This window comes from Camelus bactrianus, chromosome 3 (genome assembly GCF_048773025.1).
Source record: "Camelus bactrianus isolate YW-2024 breed Bactrian camel chromosome 3, ASM4877302v1, whole genome shotgun sequence".
In the NCBI taxonomy this organism is placed as follows: Eukaryota; Metazoa; Chordata; class Mammalia; order Artiodactyla; family Camelidae; genus Camelus; species Camelus bactrianus.
In genome coordinates, this window is record NC_133541.1 from 17,584,681 (window position 1) to 17,600,886 (window position 16,206).

Consider the following 16,206-nt stretch of genomic DNA (forward strand, 5'->3'; position numbering starts at 1 on the left):
TCAATCCTAATTACCACCCAAATGTTTCAAATGAGTCCAAAATTACCACATTTCATATATACATTTGTTGTTTGAATAATTCTTCAGTGAAACGAGAACCTCACAGATCTAAAGCTTTAAAAAAATGCATCTTTTGGGAACAGAAGACATTATGTTGATTTAGACAAAATGTATTGAGTAGAAGTAGGGCTAATGCCTGCGTCATCTTTAATCAAACCAAGCCAAACCTGATCATGTATCATTAGATAACAAAGAGTGAATTAGATATTCTTTATTAGTTTTCTCATATTCTGCCAACAATAAATCTGTCTCTATTAGATACTTGTCATGAGCAGTGCCTTCTCCTACGGCTTCAGAAAGGCATTGCCCTCATGCACCTCTTCTCTTTTCCCTCCTACCCCACTGCCGTAGGCTGCCATAGGGTCTGTGGTTAGCAGTAAAGCAGGTTTTGAAAGTGACATCAAGAAAAGTATTTATAGTTTTCAATTTAGTAAAGTTCAGGTTTAAAAGATGAGTATATAGCTTTGTGCCAAAAGGATACTTCATGACCCAGAAGAAACAAAATCATATAGCTTTTTTGTTTTGTTTCGTTTTGAGTATATTATCCATTATGGGTTAGAGAGGCTGGGGGAGTAAAGGAAAAGAGGGAGGCAAAAGGGAAGCCCACATGCCCTTAATAAGAGTGAAAGGAAGGAAAGACTATGCTTTCATAAATAGTGGCGTTAAAGGGGTTAAAATCTTAACCAGAAAGTTTTCTAGGTGAATCGCATATAATACATGAAGATCTGATATACAATCCAATTTTGTGTATCTCCTGGGAAATTCTTTACCTAGTTCATGATAGATTTGTAATGAAACTTCAGCAGTTGGGGTTCCCATGGGAGTTTTTCTATGTGGTAATTTATAGCAGGAAATAAGGAGGCTTGGGTTGGCAGAAAAAAAGCTATAGGTGAGAAAAATAAGTGTAGAAGAATGGGTGGATCAAACCAAGGTATTGTTGTAACGTGAACATGAGATGGGAAGACGTGACTATGCCATCCTGGTACCTAGAAGAGAGCTAGTAACATAGCCATTACTCAGTAATTGATTGGATGAATCAATGAATGAATCAATGAATAAACAGCTTAAAGAATTTTATGAAAGAATAATTCATTAATGCTACCTTATTATCATGTCATCTCCACATAATACTTTTATCAATTTAGTCTGTGGTCAGACAGCTATATTGTGAATGTGAAGATGGGGCAGAATTTGAACATGACTGTATCTGGGGCTAATGGAGTGCTTAAAATAGAAGAAATCGGGTCAACAATAAAATTCAAGGATTTAAATATTTTGTCTACACTGACATCAATGTAAATACTCAACAAAGAGAAAAAGCAACAGCCGAAAAACCCAATTTACTCACTAAATACAAACACATCAAGCAACATTCTAAGGTGTAGACTAACAGTGGAACTGATTCCCTTTCCTCCCTATGACTAACTTTAATCAAATCCAAACATAAATATTTGTGTTTATTTAACAATAACTGAACGTTTCATTTTTAATCATATTTGATATATTTCTCTCTCCAGTGGTAGGTATGGCCAGTGACTAATTTTCTAAGGACATAAGCATACACAATTCTGAGGGTGGAAAACTTGTTTTTCCTTACTGATGCATGATAACTTGAAAAAAAAAGTGATGCTCAGGATCTAATCTCTTCAAAGCATGCAGTAATTTGGTCAACTTGATAAATGCTACTTACTATTCTATTAAATTCATCTGACCTCTAGTTTTTCAGCGACATATTTTGTTTGTAATGTTTAGAAAGTAATTCTGTCCTGGAGAGACCGTCATTCAATGCTACTACTAAATAACTTCTAATGCCCAGCTCTTGGATTACACATGGTGAATCAGATATTTATGTCATTTTCAAAGAGTTTGTACCCCTCAAGGAGTTCAATAATAAATGTAAATAATCATATGATAAATAATTACTAATAATGTCACAATATGAGAAAAAGGAAAGAAGTTCTATGGATGTAAGAAAGTAGAAAAAGTTAACTGGGCAGATTAATTAAATCTCCATGGAGAAAAGCTATCTTCTTAATGAAATCCAGAATAACTTTGATTTAAAAATTAATTGATCTACAAATTCAACAATTCCCTTGTATCTATTATTTTTAACTCTTTGCTCACCAAGGAAAATGTTTTGACATCATCATCCTGCCTTTTAATTTCAGTTTGTCAGATCCAAGTGGAGAAATTAACAAAAAAATTAGTCTAGCTACTATACTTATCAGTGGGGGGAGAAAGAGTGGGAACGATGAAATTTTTTTATTTCAACAATCACTCTGATTTTTTTTTTATTGAAAAAACTGGAAAAATAGTTCATAATACTCAGTCCATCTACCTAGAAAATAGTTCTGAGCGAACAGCTACTAGAAAATAATATAAAGGGAAATATCAAGCACATTTTTTTTGTTTGTATGTCCATTTGATTTTGTTTTTAACCTTCACACAGTGAAATCTGATTTTGTCCTTCCAACAGCTTGTCCTCCTTTTTGTATTAACTTTACTGCAGGCACCTAGTGATCTAATTCATCTAATTATAACTATGTCCTTTCTCTCAGCAATTTGGGATGGGCCGGCGGAAGTGCTGGAGGGGTGAGATGCTGTTGGGAAAAGAGACTCAGTAACAGGGGACCAAGAAGAGAAGCTGGGATCAGCAGTATCTGCACGGGGTATTTGATAGTTTGCCAGCCAGAGTACTATATAGTATCTCATTCCGTATTCCTACCAATATTTAATAAAACATTCATTAACGTTATAGTCTCAGAATTGGATTTGTATTACTTGAAAGAAAACATACTGCTGAATCTGACCTCAAGGCAGATGTGCTTGGTGACAGCTGAGGATGCCCAGGGACCCTCAGGCACATTTTCGGTTGCAGGTTTTCCTACGCGTGGTGTACAATTAGAGGTTTTCTTCTCCTCCTACTTCTGCTTGGCTTATGCTGTGCGTTTATGTCTCATTTAATGTTCATATTGGGCAAACACAGGAATCTACTTCTCCCTGAGAGTAGAGATTATACCACGGTGTTTATATTATTCTAAGATGTGTCTATTTTTTTCACATACTGGAAAGTTCATATATACTTGCAAAATTAGTATTATGACTTCTCTACATGGATTCACCAATTTAAAATCATGTTAAATATTGTGGGTTTGTTATGGATTTTTATTTATGACTATTTTCAAATAACATACTATATCTGTAAATATAACATTTCTATGAATGAGACAGATTAACACATTATTTCCCTCACAAATACATGAACTATATATGTATAATAAGGTCAGCCTCTTATTTCTCCATGCATTGTCACCAGAAATATGAAATTAATTATAATAATTATAAATAAATAACAATTATATTGATACAATAAGGAAAAAAGTGACTATAACTCCTTCAGCCTTCTATTTCTACATAATCAGGTTAAGACAAATTGGTTTATATTTTTAAAATTAAAACTAAATATTGTTCATCATTATTCACCAGTAATTTATATAAATATTTGATCTTAAACTATATTATATATATTTAAATTTTATATTTTTGTCACATATTAATATGATTTACAAAATGGAAGTTCTGAAATAGTTCCTTGAGCTATTTTTATTTATTTATCTTTTTTTTTTGAAATTTCATGTTCCTTAAATTCATGTGAAAAAATATCTAAGGGCAAAGCAATGTCTTCTGCTTCATAGGGTAATGCTGACAAGAAGAAAACCTTTTAACTTAACTTTCTTTTAGAAATTACTATGCTGTTATTTTCTAATATGTAAAGAGAATTTGATGAAAATTATGATAACTCAGAAGAAAATTTAGTCTTTATTTAAAAATACACTCAAAACACATTTTCCCACCATTTTTTTTTCTAGAAAACTATCATTAAAATGTCACTCCAGAGAGCATATCATATTTAATACCCTGCATAACAGGGTTCTTTAAAAGAATGCAAACAAAAATTAATCAACACATGCCCTTAAAATTTCAGATTTTAAGGAAGAAGCTTTATTTGATTTCTCAAAAGTAACTTAATGTTAATATAATCCATTTTGCCACACAAAATGAGAGCATCACTGCCTTTAAAGGGCTGAACAGATGCCGTCATCTTACTATAATCTGAGTGCTAATGGTGTCCTTTTAAGATCTTCAACATATAAAATATCAAGCAGTCAGTTTGCTGAATTTGATGGTTAAAAATTAAATCTGTCCTATTTTACTGTTTTCAAAAATTCAAAATTAATCACAGTGACTGTCAGAATATGTGAAAGTTAGAAAATAAATTAACTATTACTCTTTACTAGTTACTAATAACCAACTACTAACTAAATTTTGTAATCAATCACATTTTCCTTAATACACAGGAAAGATGCCTCAGATACAATAACAGAAAGAACCCAAACAAAATAACTCAAGCCATGTGGATTTTTAATATACTTGAAACATTTCCTCCGGTCCATCGTTCCAGTGATTCTGTCATCCCCAGAGCCTATTTTCCTTCGACTCCTCAGACCTCAATGTCCTGTCTTTGGCCACTTTCATGGACCAAAATGCTGCATCACAACCAAGTGGAAATATTTCCAAAGGAAGTACTATCTTATGACCCTATTCAAGAGAAAGCAATTATTTCTAAACACTTTCTGCCCCAGAAGATCTCATTTACTTACTATTGTGGAGAAGTGTGTCTCCTGTACTAAAGGCTCATTTATTGGCCAATCACCATCAAGAGAAAATAGGTCTTGGATTTCTTGAACTGCTTGATGACTGTGAGAAAAGAAGAGATGAGCGCAATGTAGCAATGGCTACTGAATACACAATCAATAGAGTCTGTCATATAAATAAATGTGTGAATCATTTTTATGTAAATCGATGTTTAAAACCACTTATATTTTCTTTGGTCAGAATTTATAATACACAGGCTTCTTTTAGAAAAGTTAATATTTTATGGAATCTTGAATTTTTTTCCTCAAAGTCTTTGGGTAACAACTTTGAGTATTTTCTTAAAAAAAAAATACTTCATTTTAAAAAATTTAAAAAAAAAAGAACCCACAAAATCTTGCCATCTTTTACGTGCCTAGACTTGTGTTAATCAAGATTAATATTATAGGCTTTTTATAGATATAATATGGCTAAGTTCAATAGGAAACTTTAGTGTACTTGAGGAAACATTAAATTCAAAGCAACTATAAATGTGCTTGGACATATGAACAGGAATTAGTTGACCAAGAATTAGAAAATCTGATCTTCTCTGCCATGAATAAGAAAAACATTTGAAAGGCAAACAATTGGAAAAGTTCTATAAGATGTAATAATGTAATAATCAATGTAATAATCAATGTAATAATCAATGTAATTGATAAGGCCCTCAAGATTAACAAAGAGTTGTTCCAGCTGGGAATTTTAGGTGTAAACACACAGAGAAAAATTAGATACCTTTTCAGAAAATATATTAAAGACCTTGGAGAGAAGTATAAAAGGGATAATAGTAAGTAATATTTCAATTAGCAAATAATTCAAAGTAAAGCATGATAATATAGGTCAGACTGTTATTAATAAGGAAGAACATTCCTTGCAGGTTAAAATTTTCTCCAAGAATTTTGTTTTTAATTGCTGGATAATTTAGTAAGTGTAATTTATTCTAGGGGATAACTTAATAACATAATTAAAATATTTGATGATCTATTGAACTCATAGAAATGCCATGAAAATAGCTGCGATTTAAAGTAGAAAATGTCTTAAAGGCAGAAGCTTTATGCATGTTTGCACATATAAGTATTAAAAGCTAAAGCAAAGCAAAGTTATATTGATTTTAACAGAACGTGTCTGTAAATAATATAATGTAATACTTCATAACTGTAATTAGCAGAGAGACAAAGAATTTTGTTTCCAAGTTGTAAAATAATATAATTTTACTTCTTTTTCAGTAGAACAATATAGTTTGAGATGTTACTTTCAAATGAAAACCTGAGTTTGCACTGGGCCTTCCACATCAAATTAATTTTTATTTTCAGCTTGTCTTAAATACAGTTATTTTGACTAAGGATTTGAATAGAGACTTTATTAATATGGTAATGAGTCTCTATGAACATTAATCTTTTTATGAGTGTCTCTAACTAACTAATAGAGGAATTAGTTGACTTTTAAAAGTAATATATTTATTGCAGGCATATAGAATATCATGGGACAAGCACCAAGAGGGATCAAGTTATCCTCAAGGAATTGAAAAAAGAAGGTGTTGACTAGAGCACAGCAAATGGTGAAAGAATAGAGAAAAATGAGTTTGAGGATCTAGATAGGAGGCAGCCGATTAAAGGAACTTGTTGGAGATGCTAAGGTTTTTGTCCTTTACCCTTAGATATTTGGAAAACATTTGGGGGATTTTAAGCTAATGAAGATATAATGAGATTTGTATTCCTAACACAGACTTTGGGTTCAGCATGAGGAATGAATTGTAGGACAAATTTGGAATTAGTAATGAGAAGAGATTATTACAAGCAACTGGCCCAGAGAAGACACTAGCTTAGGTCAGGTACAACTTCCTAAATCCTCCCTACCAGTCTCTTTAATGCTGTTTCCTAAGTAAGTATACAGGGTGCTCCCAGAGTGAATATGTGGGTTTTGGCTCATGCAACATTTTGGTATCAAGGACAGATCAATTTTCTTTGATTCATTTTTTCTGTCCAAGAATGTTAATGCATTACAAATTGACTTTCCTTATGTAGGAAAAATTACATATTAAAGGGTATTTATTGGTTCAAGAAAGTAGTTTAATTGGATCTCATTTGTTTATTTTTGCTCTTATTTCTTTTGCCTTAGGACACTGATTCAAAACAGTATTAGTACAATTTGTGTCACAGAGTGTTCCACCTATGTTCTCTTCCAGGAGCTTTATGGTTTCAGGCCTCACATTTAGGTCTTTAAAACTATATTGAGTTTATTTCATATACTGTATGAGGGAATGTTCTAATCTAATTGTTTACCCTGATACCAAAACCAGACAAAGATACCACAAAAAGAGAAAGTTACAGGCCAATATCTTTGATGAATATGGATGCAAAAGTCCTCAACAAAATATTAGCAAACTTAATCCAACTATACATAAAAAGACCCTACACCCTGATCAGACTGAATTTATTTCAAGGCCATAAGGATGGTTCAACATATGCAGATCAATCAATGTGATACAGCATATTAACAAAAGGAAAGGCAAAAAATCACATTATCAACTTGATAGACACAGAAAAAGCATTTGACAAAACTCAACATCTACTCATGATAAAAACTCGCATCAAAGTGTGTACAGTGGTGACATGTCTTAACAGAAGAGAGGCCATTTACAATAAACTCAGAGCCAACATAATCCTCAATAGTGAAAAGCTGAAAACCTTCCTGCTAAATTTGGGAAAAAGACAAAGATGTCCAGTCTCACTTTCTATTTAACATAGTATTGGAACTCCTAGCCACAGCAATCAGAAAAGAAAAAGAAATAAGAAGTATCCAAACTGAAAGTGAAGAGGTAAAACTGTCATTACTTGCAGATGACATGACTCTATATTGAGAACCCTAAAGTCTCCATTCAAAAACTATTAGAACTAATAAATGAATCCAGCCAGGTTGCAGGAAACAAGATTAATATACAGAAATCTGTTACGTTTTTATATGCTGATAATGAAATATCAGAAAGAGAACATTTTTTAAAATCCCATTTAAAATCACATAAAAATACCTAGGAATAAACTTAAACAAAGAAGTGAAAGATTTATACTCAAAAAACTATGAAACATTGATGAAGGAAATTGATGATGATTACAAGAAATAGAAAGAAATCCTATGCTCTTAGATTAGAAAAATTAAATTATTAAAATGCCCACATTACCTAAAGCAATCTACAGATTAAATGCAATTCCTATCAAATTACCCAGGACATTTTTCACAGAACTAGAACAAATAATCTTAAAATTTATGTGCAATTAGAAAAGACCTAGAATTGCCAAAGCAATTCTGAGAAAAAAAGAAGAAAGCTTAAGGTATAACCCTCCCAGGCTTCAGACTTTACTACAAAGCTACAGTAATCAAAACAGCTTGGTATTAGCACAAAAACAGATACATAGATCAATGAAACAGAAGAAAGAGCCCAGAAATAAACCCACACACCTACGGTCAATTAATCTACAACAAAGGAGGCAAGAACAGAGACAAGATAGACTATTCAACAAGTGGTACTGGAAAAACTGGACAGCCACATGTAAAACAATGAGATTAAGAAAACTCATTTTAGATTAAAAATAACACTGCAAATGCCATTGTACTTAGAGAAACTGTGTCATTGGCAACCTTGTTGAAATACTGAATTTGACAAATTTTTATAAACTCTATACCTACCAGTGGATATTGCAGCAATGTGAATGGACCTAGAGAAGATTTTTCTCAGTGAAGTAAGTCAGACTGAGAAAGATAAACCCTATATGATATCACATATATGTGGAATCTAAAAAAATAATACAAATTAATGTATATACAAAACAGAAATGGAATCACAGATAGAGAAAACAAACTTGTGGTTATGAAAGGGGAGAGGGAAGAGCACAGAGACAAATTAGGGGTATGGGATTAACAGACACAAACTACTATATACAAAATAGATAAGCAACAAGGATATGCTGTATAACACAGGGAATTATACCCAGCATATTCTAATAACCAATAATGGAATATAATCTGCAAAATTTACTGAACCACTATGCTGTACACTTGAAACCAATACAATATCGCAAATCAAATATACCTCAATTTGAAAGAAAAAAAAAAAAAAAGGAGGAGAACAGACACAAGGACATGAACACACAGAGAATACTGCCCAGTGATGACATAGACACACAGAGAGAAGATGGCCATGAGATGACTGGGGCAGAGATTAGAATCATGTCCCTGCAAATCAGTAAATGCCAACAATCACTGGCAAACACCGGAAGCTAGGGGAGCTAGCATGGCCCTGCCTACAGACTGATCTCAGAGTTTTAGTCTCAAACCTTTGGGGGAATAAATTTCTGTTGTTTTAAAAATCAATCAATCAATCAATCAATCAATCAATCAATGAAAGTTTTCCTGGCAGAAAAGGATGGCTTTCAGTGTAGTGAGGGCAAATGCTTCCTCACTTTTACCCAGCTTGAGAGAGAGAGCAGGGACGGCAACAGAAAGTTGTCATGTGACTTACTCTTATACTGAACTAGTTGAAGTAAATGTTTCACAACAGCATAGCAAGGATCTCTCACTCCCCCCACCCCGCGCATCTTATTTCTGAGAGTTTATTCCTTTTCACACCACAGTTCCTTGTCAAATTTTCAATATTATGCTTTCAGTGTTCAGTAACACTTTACTAAGGTCGTATTTCACTTCTCATTTGACTAGTGACACACATCATGGCTCCTTAAAATGTAAGGGAGGAGGGGTGAATGGCACCCTAAATTCCTAACACTAAGAGCTCATAAATGTTTCATTTAATTTAGTGGCATGATTAACAACAAAGGTGATTAGTTGCATTTGGAAAGTCTTATGATGCTGCATTGCTAATCTACTAAAATTTGCTGGAAATTTTGTGAAGATTAACTAATAAACAACTTTCTTCCACTAATTGTGAAAAATTGTTTTAAAGTAGTTTTAAAATAGAAAACAGTTTTAACATTGTTAAGGTTTAGAAAATTAATTTTATAATTAATAACACTTGATTTTCCCACATGACTTGTAGTGCAAAAATTTGCTTTAGGTTTACATTTTAAAATCTTTAGTATTGGTCCTGAACATTTTCATCCAGAATAAAGTTGTCATAAAATGTAACAGGTAAAACCACTGTGTGCATATACAGAATCATTTGCTCTTCAGAAGCTACTGAAATTCAAGATAAAATGCATTAATGTACTGGAAGGGAATCAGATGAAGGACTTTTTCCTCATTTGTAAAATTCATATTTTTCCTCGGATAAATATAGATCACAAATATTACTATGGCCTGCCCAAAAACTATTCCATTGCAAATATTTATGCTGTATTTTTTGGTTTGGTTAATGATGAATGGCTTGGAATGCTACCATTAACTGAAGAAGTAGTCTCATAACTCAACTACAGTAGACATATAAAGTAAAAATAGTTTTGATAAGTAAAATCATATGGTTTATAGAGTTGGAGAGAAATAAACTTTTGGTTCAGATGGAAATAAGTAAAGAATTATGACTTAGGATTTAAATCACCTAAAATGACCACTAATCAAATTTCTGAAAACAAAGGGAAGGTTATTTTATATGCACTTACATTAAAAAAACTTTTCTTGTATATATTTTTCTGTTAAATGCCTCTTGAGTAGCATTTGCTTTTGAGTCACTAATCTTTTGTAAACTTAAGAATAAAATCAATAGCAACAAAATTTTAAAAGTTACATTATAGTTTTGGAGAATCCTGTAAAATTTATTCCAAATTCACCTAGTGTTGAGCTAATACCTAGAGCTAAGAAAATTGTCTTTAGAAATAATATTTATTTTCCTAGGTCACAAAGTTTAATGATTCATATATGCTTACATTTCTTGCTTAATGAGTAATTTTATTTGAAGCAACTTGTAAAGCCAGTTAAATACAATGGAATGAATGCTGATTGCTTTTTACCAAACAAACAAAAACACTTAGCATCGTAATAGTAAACACCAGAGAGTCTGAGAAACATGATTGTCCAGAATCTAGAAAAAAGTAAGTCATGGAGGGTTACAGAATTGTAGTAGAAAACCCAATGCAGTCCTGGGAAAACATAAAAACTATTTTCCTGCCTGGAAAAAAAACAAAAAGCCAAATTGTGACAAAATAGGGCTTATGAAAAGACATCATACTCTGGAACGAATTGTTTTTGTTTTGAGTAACGTTAACGTTCAGTTACTCTATTTGGGAAGGGTGGAGGGAAGATATGGCCATTAGATATGGAACTAACACCTTAGCTATTCTTTCTAGAGAGACAAATAATGTTTCCAAAATTTCTATGTCTCAAGGGTTCAAGTTATTCTGGATCATCCAAGTCATGATATAAGTTTGGATCATCCATTGGACAAAAAACAGATCACTGACATGATTAAATGACTCATTTATCCAGGTAATATAAAATAGTGACACCTGTAAAATAATACAATTTTTACTAAAATCAGTGTTAACAGATTTGTGCTTAAAGTATATGTCTTCCATTTATCTACTGCACAATCTTAAGCCTCTGGTCCTCATTTATGTCCTTACTAATATATTGGGAGTACAAACACACTTTTCAAAGGATTATTGTAAGGCTCTTGTGAAAGATGTATTTGATACATGTAGTAAATTGTGAAGCCTCATTCAAACTTCAGAAATGCTAACTTTAACACTAATGCAATATTACGTTGTAGTTCAGACATATAGCTGGGCAAAGAAAAAGAAGAATAGACTCATTGAGGAGCTGAGATATGAAAAGATCTTTTATAAACTTAGAAAGTGGCAAAATCATTACTCCTCAAGCAACATTAAAATAAAATTGATTAATCCCCATTGGGGATTTTTTAGTGTATATCATACTAATTATTTCTTCAGAAAGCCTTAACATAGCCACATTTCTTTGGCTCTTTTACATTATTTATTCTCAAAGGCTCTTTTCATATCTGTCTCTGAAATGGCTGAAAAGAATGAAATCAACTCAAAATGGCTTTTATAACATATCTTGTTATACCATTTTGTCTAATAGTTTTCATTTTGTCACAGTAGTTTGTACTTATTTTGTTATTTTAATTAATAATATGATACAATATGAATAGAATAAAATATATACTATCATATACTTTATAATATATTTATTTTCAGGTAGGCATACATATTAAGAATCACATACATTCTTAAAACAGCTTATAATTTCTAAGTCTATTTTTATGATATATGAATAATGATATAGTTGTATCTTGTTAAATTAAATCAGGCATCTCTCACTGTTTTAGCAACTCATGTAATTGTCCCATAATTTTGAAAATGTGCATAATAAAGATGCACAAATGACATAAAGCTCATTTTTATATAAACAGAGTAATTTATACAGAAATCTCAAATTCTCTTAACTGTCATAATCAGTATACTTATAAGTTAGAAAAATCCTGGCTTACTGCCTTGAACAACTTAGAAAACATTAGGTACTCGGCTTTCCGTACAATAAATATATTCATAAAGCATGTAAATGAGATTCTAGGAGGTATTATATGAGAAATGCTGGAGGATATGATACTGAGTTGCCCCTTGTTTCCTATATGATAATAAAGAAGATAAATTATGACAATGTTCATGTGAACAGAAAAAAGGTAATTGATCGTAGCATAAGGGAATAAAAATTGGCATAGTTGATCACAAGTGCAATCCACTCTATCTTTCCCTTGGGGAAAATGTCATTCTTATATATGTTCATCAAAATTGAATTAGAATAAATGTGTACTTATTGACTGTCCTCCCTCAGAATATGTGAAACTATTATGCACATGCCCAAATGCCAAGCAGTAGTCAATTAAAATTTATGCCCTTGGTCTATACGCTAGAAAGTTTAAAAACTAACTAAATAAAAACTAAACTAAAAAGTAAAAATTTCACTACCTCAAAAAGGTTGAAATTACTATATTCAGAAAATCTTTTTAAAATCATGCAAATAGATAACATTTGTTAATGAAAAGAGCTGTTTCAACCTTTGGGTTGGCCATTCAGTGACATCTTCCAAAATACAAACTTATGTGATTCTGGGACATTTTATTGATTTATTTTTCTTAAGTGTTTTATTTCTGTACACTTTCTCTATTTTTCTTTATTGGATTGGTTATTACTCAGACATTGGGCATCCTAGTCAATTGTCCCATTTTTTCCTGGGCAAGAATTGATTGAAATCTTAATAAAAAATTCTTCCCATTGAGATTATAAAACTCTCTATCATAGTTCTTGGTTCTGAATAGGGAATGAATTTTGGGGATTCAACTTTCAGTGTATAAATATCTGATTTATTCCTTTGTTTTCACATTGCATATCTATCCTCAAAGCTACCTGTTTTTTCTCTTAAGTCACACATCAAGGAAATTTCTCCAAAGAATAAATCTTCAGTCCTTTGCCCAGACCAGGGAGAGACTTTCATATGGCAGTATTAAGTCAAGAAGAGAATTGAGGCATCTAATAGAGCTTATATATATCAACTTTCAAATAATCTTTTTGTTTTAAGCCCACTGTCACTTCTCTTCCAGGATCGCTCAGTGACATCAGTCACTGAGTGGTCAAAAGGTCCCACGGGGTTGTATAATTGGTATTGCATTATGAGGCTTCTTGGCTTTGTTCTCTGCCACTTCAGGACTTAGATTTCTCAGATCCACAGAGTAAGTTTTAGCATATGTGTATTTCACTTCAAAATATTTTTTGATAATGTGTCCTCTCAAAATTCTTTGCTACTTGGTTTATAGCACTAATAAGACATGTTAATGGATTTCTTAGGAGGCAGTGAGGGCTAGTATGTCTATACACCTGCCATCATTAACCAGAAGGCTTCCTTTATTTTATAAACATAGTCAAATCAGAATTCAGTGTTAGTGTTACATTTAAAAAATATAAAAATATTACTTTCAACAGCTGAGACTGATTCATTCATGAGCTAAATTCAGTATTAAAATTTCACAATTGAATAAATGTAATTGTAAAAAGTATGAGGATAGGAAAATGAATGAGTTCATGCGCTCAGAGGTCTAGCACTATAATTGGAGAGACTTAATAACTACTACAAGGTAACTAAGAAGTTAGGAAGAGTGAGGAAAATACCATGAGAAATGTGCCAACACCAATCCAATGGGTTATATAAAATAAGATACACATTTAGAATAATTCAAAACAACATAAGAAAGAAGTATCAATTAATACGAATTACGAGAATGTTAGGACGGTCATTGTAGTTAATAGTAGAGATAGAGAAGGTCATGCCTGAGGATGTCATTTTGAGAAAACATAAGCAAACTCATGGCAAGAGAGCATTGGTGTGTTTGACATCACTAAAGAGTTTCATTTGGTTAAAATATATAATACAGTTGGGTAGTAGGAAAAATATTGCTGGTAGAATTTCAAGTTCTGCTCCTTTCTTATTGGGCATTACAGTTCCTTCTCATTAGTTTTTCTTAAACAATTAAACTTTCCAGCCCAAAATAACTGGCATAAGTCAACCAAGAAAAATATGAAATTCCATTCTCTGATTGCTTTGGGAAACTCTTAACATGAACATGGTTGTTCATCTAATAGACTAATTATAACCAAAAAAAAAAATTTCTTCTAATTTGGAAACTGCCCCTCTACTGTCTTTCATCTGTGTTCATTCTTCCAACTTGAAGCACAAAGGAAATTAGATATTTATGGTAATTATTTCACATATGTCTAAAGACAGCTTTCTCTCAATTCTTCTACTCTGCTGCTTTTTCTTTCTTAGGAAACTTTGTTCTGTTACTATATGCACACTGTAGGGATACGTAGTCCAGATAAATATTACAGAATTTTCAAAAGAAACTCTGTTTGGTAGTTTTATCCATTTTCAAAATTGAAACTCAGAAGAGAGAGTTTAAATGTGAGTTTGGTAATGGCCCAAGTACCTGAATAGGAACAGCAGGACTGTTAGAGCTCTTGACATGAATTCACAAGTCTTCAAAAATGTTGACATATGCATACAGAGGTTTATTACATTAAACACAGTTTGTACAATAGCCCTAATTAATATACAACTTTTTGAGCAAATTAGAGTGACTGAATTTTGGATTTAAGGCAACTCTATTCCTTCTCTGTTATGGTAGTACAATGTTAAGATAATGTTACTAGAATATGTGTTAGGTTATAAGACTTGAACTTAATTTCTAATTATTTAATGTATTAAATTTCCTGCATCAGCTTTATAAGTTCTATATGCTATCATTTTTTTCTATGAATTGGATAAATTTAGCAATAAATCAGATTTATTTTAAAACAAAAAAGTGTTAAACTAAATACAATTGTAATAATGTATGTCTTTTTTGATGGATATCTTTTGGAAGGCTGAAATTTTACAGATTCCTACAATGATACAAAGCGAAGGACTTAACAAGTTGGGTTAAATTGTTATTTCCAGCTCTTCTATAAAATTTGAGGCCTTAAACTGATATTAAATTATAATTCTTTGGATATGAGGACAATTTCAAAGTAACAAAAATACACATATATTGGCCACAAAATAAAGTTTTAAATTGCTCTTTGTCCCTATTTTTATATTCAGGGTAGCTAAAGATTAATAGACTGTGAAGATGCAGACCTCTTCATACATACATATTTTTATGTATATTTACCTATACTATATTATATATAGTAATAATATGTGGTAACATATACTTATATAATGTATTATATAAAATATATAGTAATAAATAATTATATAATAATATATACAGTTATTTCCTGAACAACATGAGTTTAAACTGTGTGGGTCCACTTATTCATGGATATTTTTCAATAAATACGTACTACAGTATTACACCAGGTTAATTGAACCCATAGATGGGGAACTACAGGTATGGAGGGCCAGAGGTTGACTGTAAAGTTATGTACAGATTTTTAACTGTGCATGGAAGTTGGTGCCTCTAATCCTCTCTTTGTTCAAGGATCAACTGTATATTGTATACTATATATACATACATATAGAATTAATTATATATTTATTTATAAACATATGTCAGATGTGTGTATGTGTGTGTGTATGTATATATATGTGTGTATATAGATATATAGATATAGATAATTTTCTTTATTTTGCTACCTTTGACCAAGATAGCTTTAATATTCCTTTCAGCTGGGTTAAGCTTTAAACAGATTTATTTCTGATTCTAGGATCCTGACCCCCTTTTTCTAGGATTACCTACTTCAGAAAAGTTTGAATTGAATAGTATTTCTCTGCCTCCTGGTGAAGTAATCTTCTCCCATCCTCTTGCAGATTTAACAACTCAGGAAAGTCTTTTTCAGGGACCTAGGAGTCATTCCTTTAAAATGTAATCATCAAGAGGGCTTGAGCCCCTTTCTGCCAGTTTCTGCGAGGGGGCAGGAGCCTAAGGTCCATAAACAGACAGCTTAACCATATTGA

General features: G+C 31.9%; 1 protein-coding gene across 1 annotated transcript in view; it reads right to left on the bottom strand.

Moving 5' to 3' along the window:
* CDH12 (cadherin 12) overlaps positions 1-16,206 on the bottom strand; it is an 864,393-nt gene that overhangs the window by 470,664 nt on the left and 377,523 nt on the right. The window contains exon 3 of the mRNA XM_010955574.3: positions 4,722-4,818. The gene's annotated coding sequence lies outside the window, so the exon portion shown is untranslated. The remainder of the gene's footprint in view (positions 1-4,721; positions 4,819-16,206) is intronic.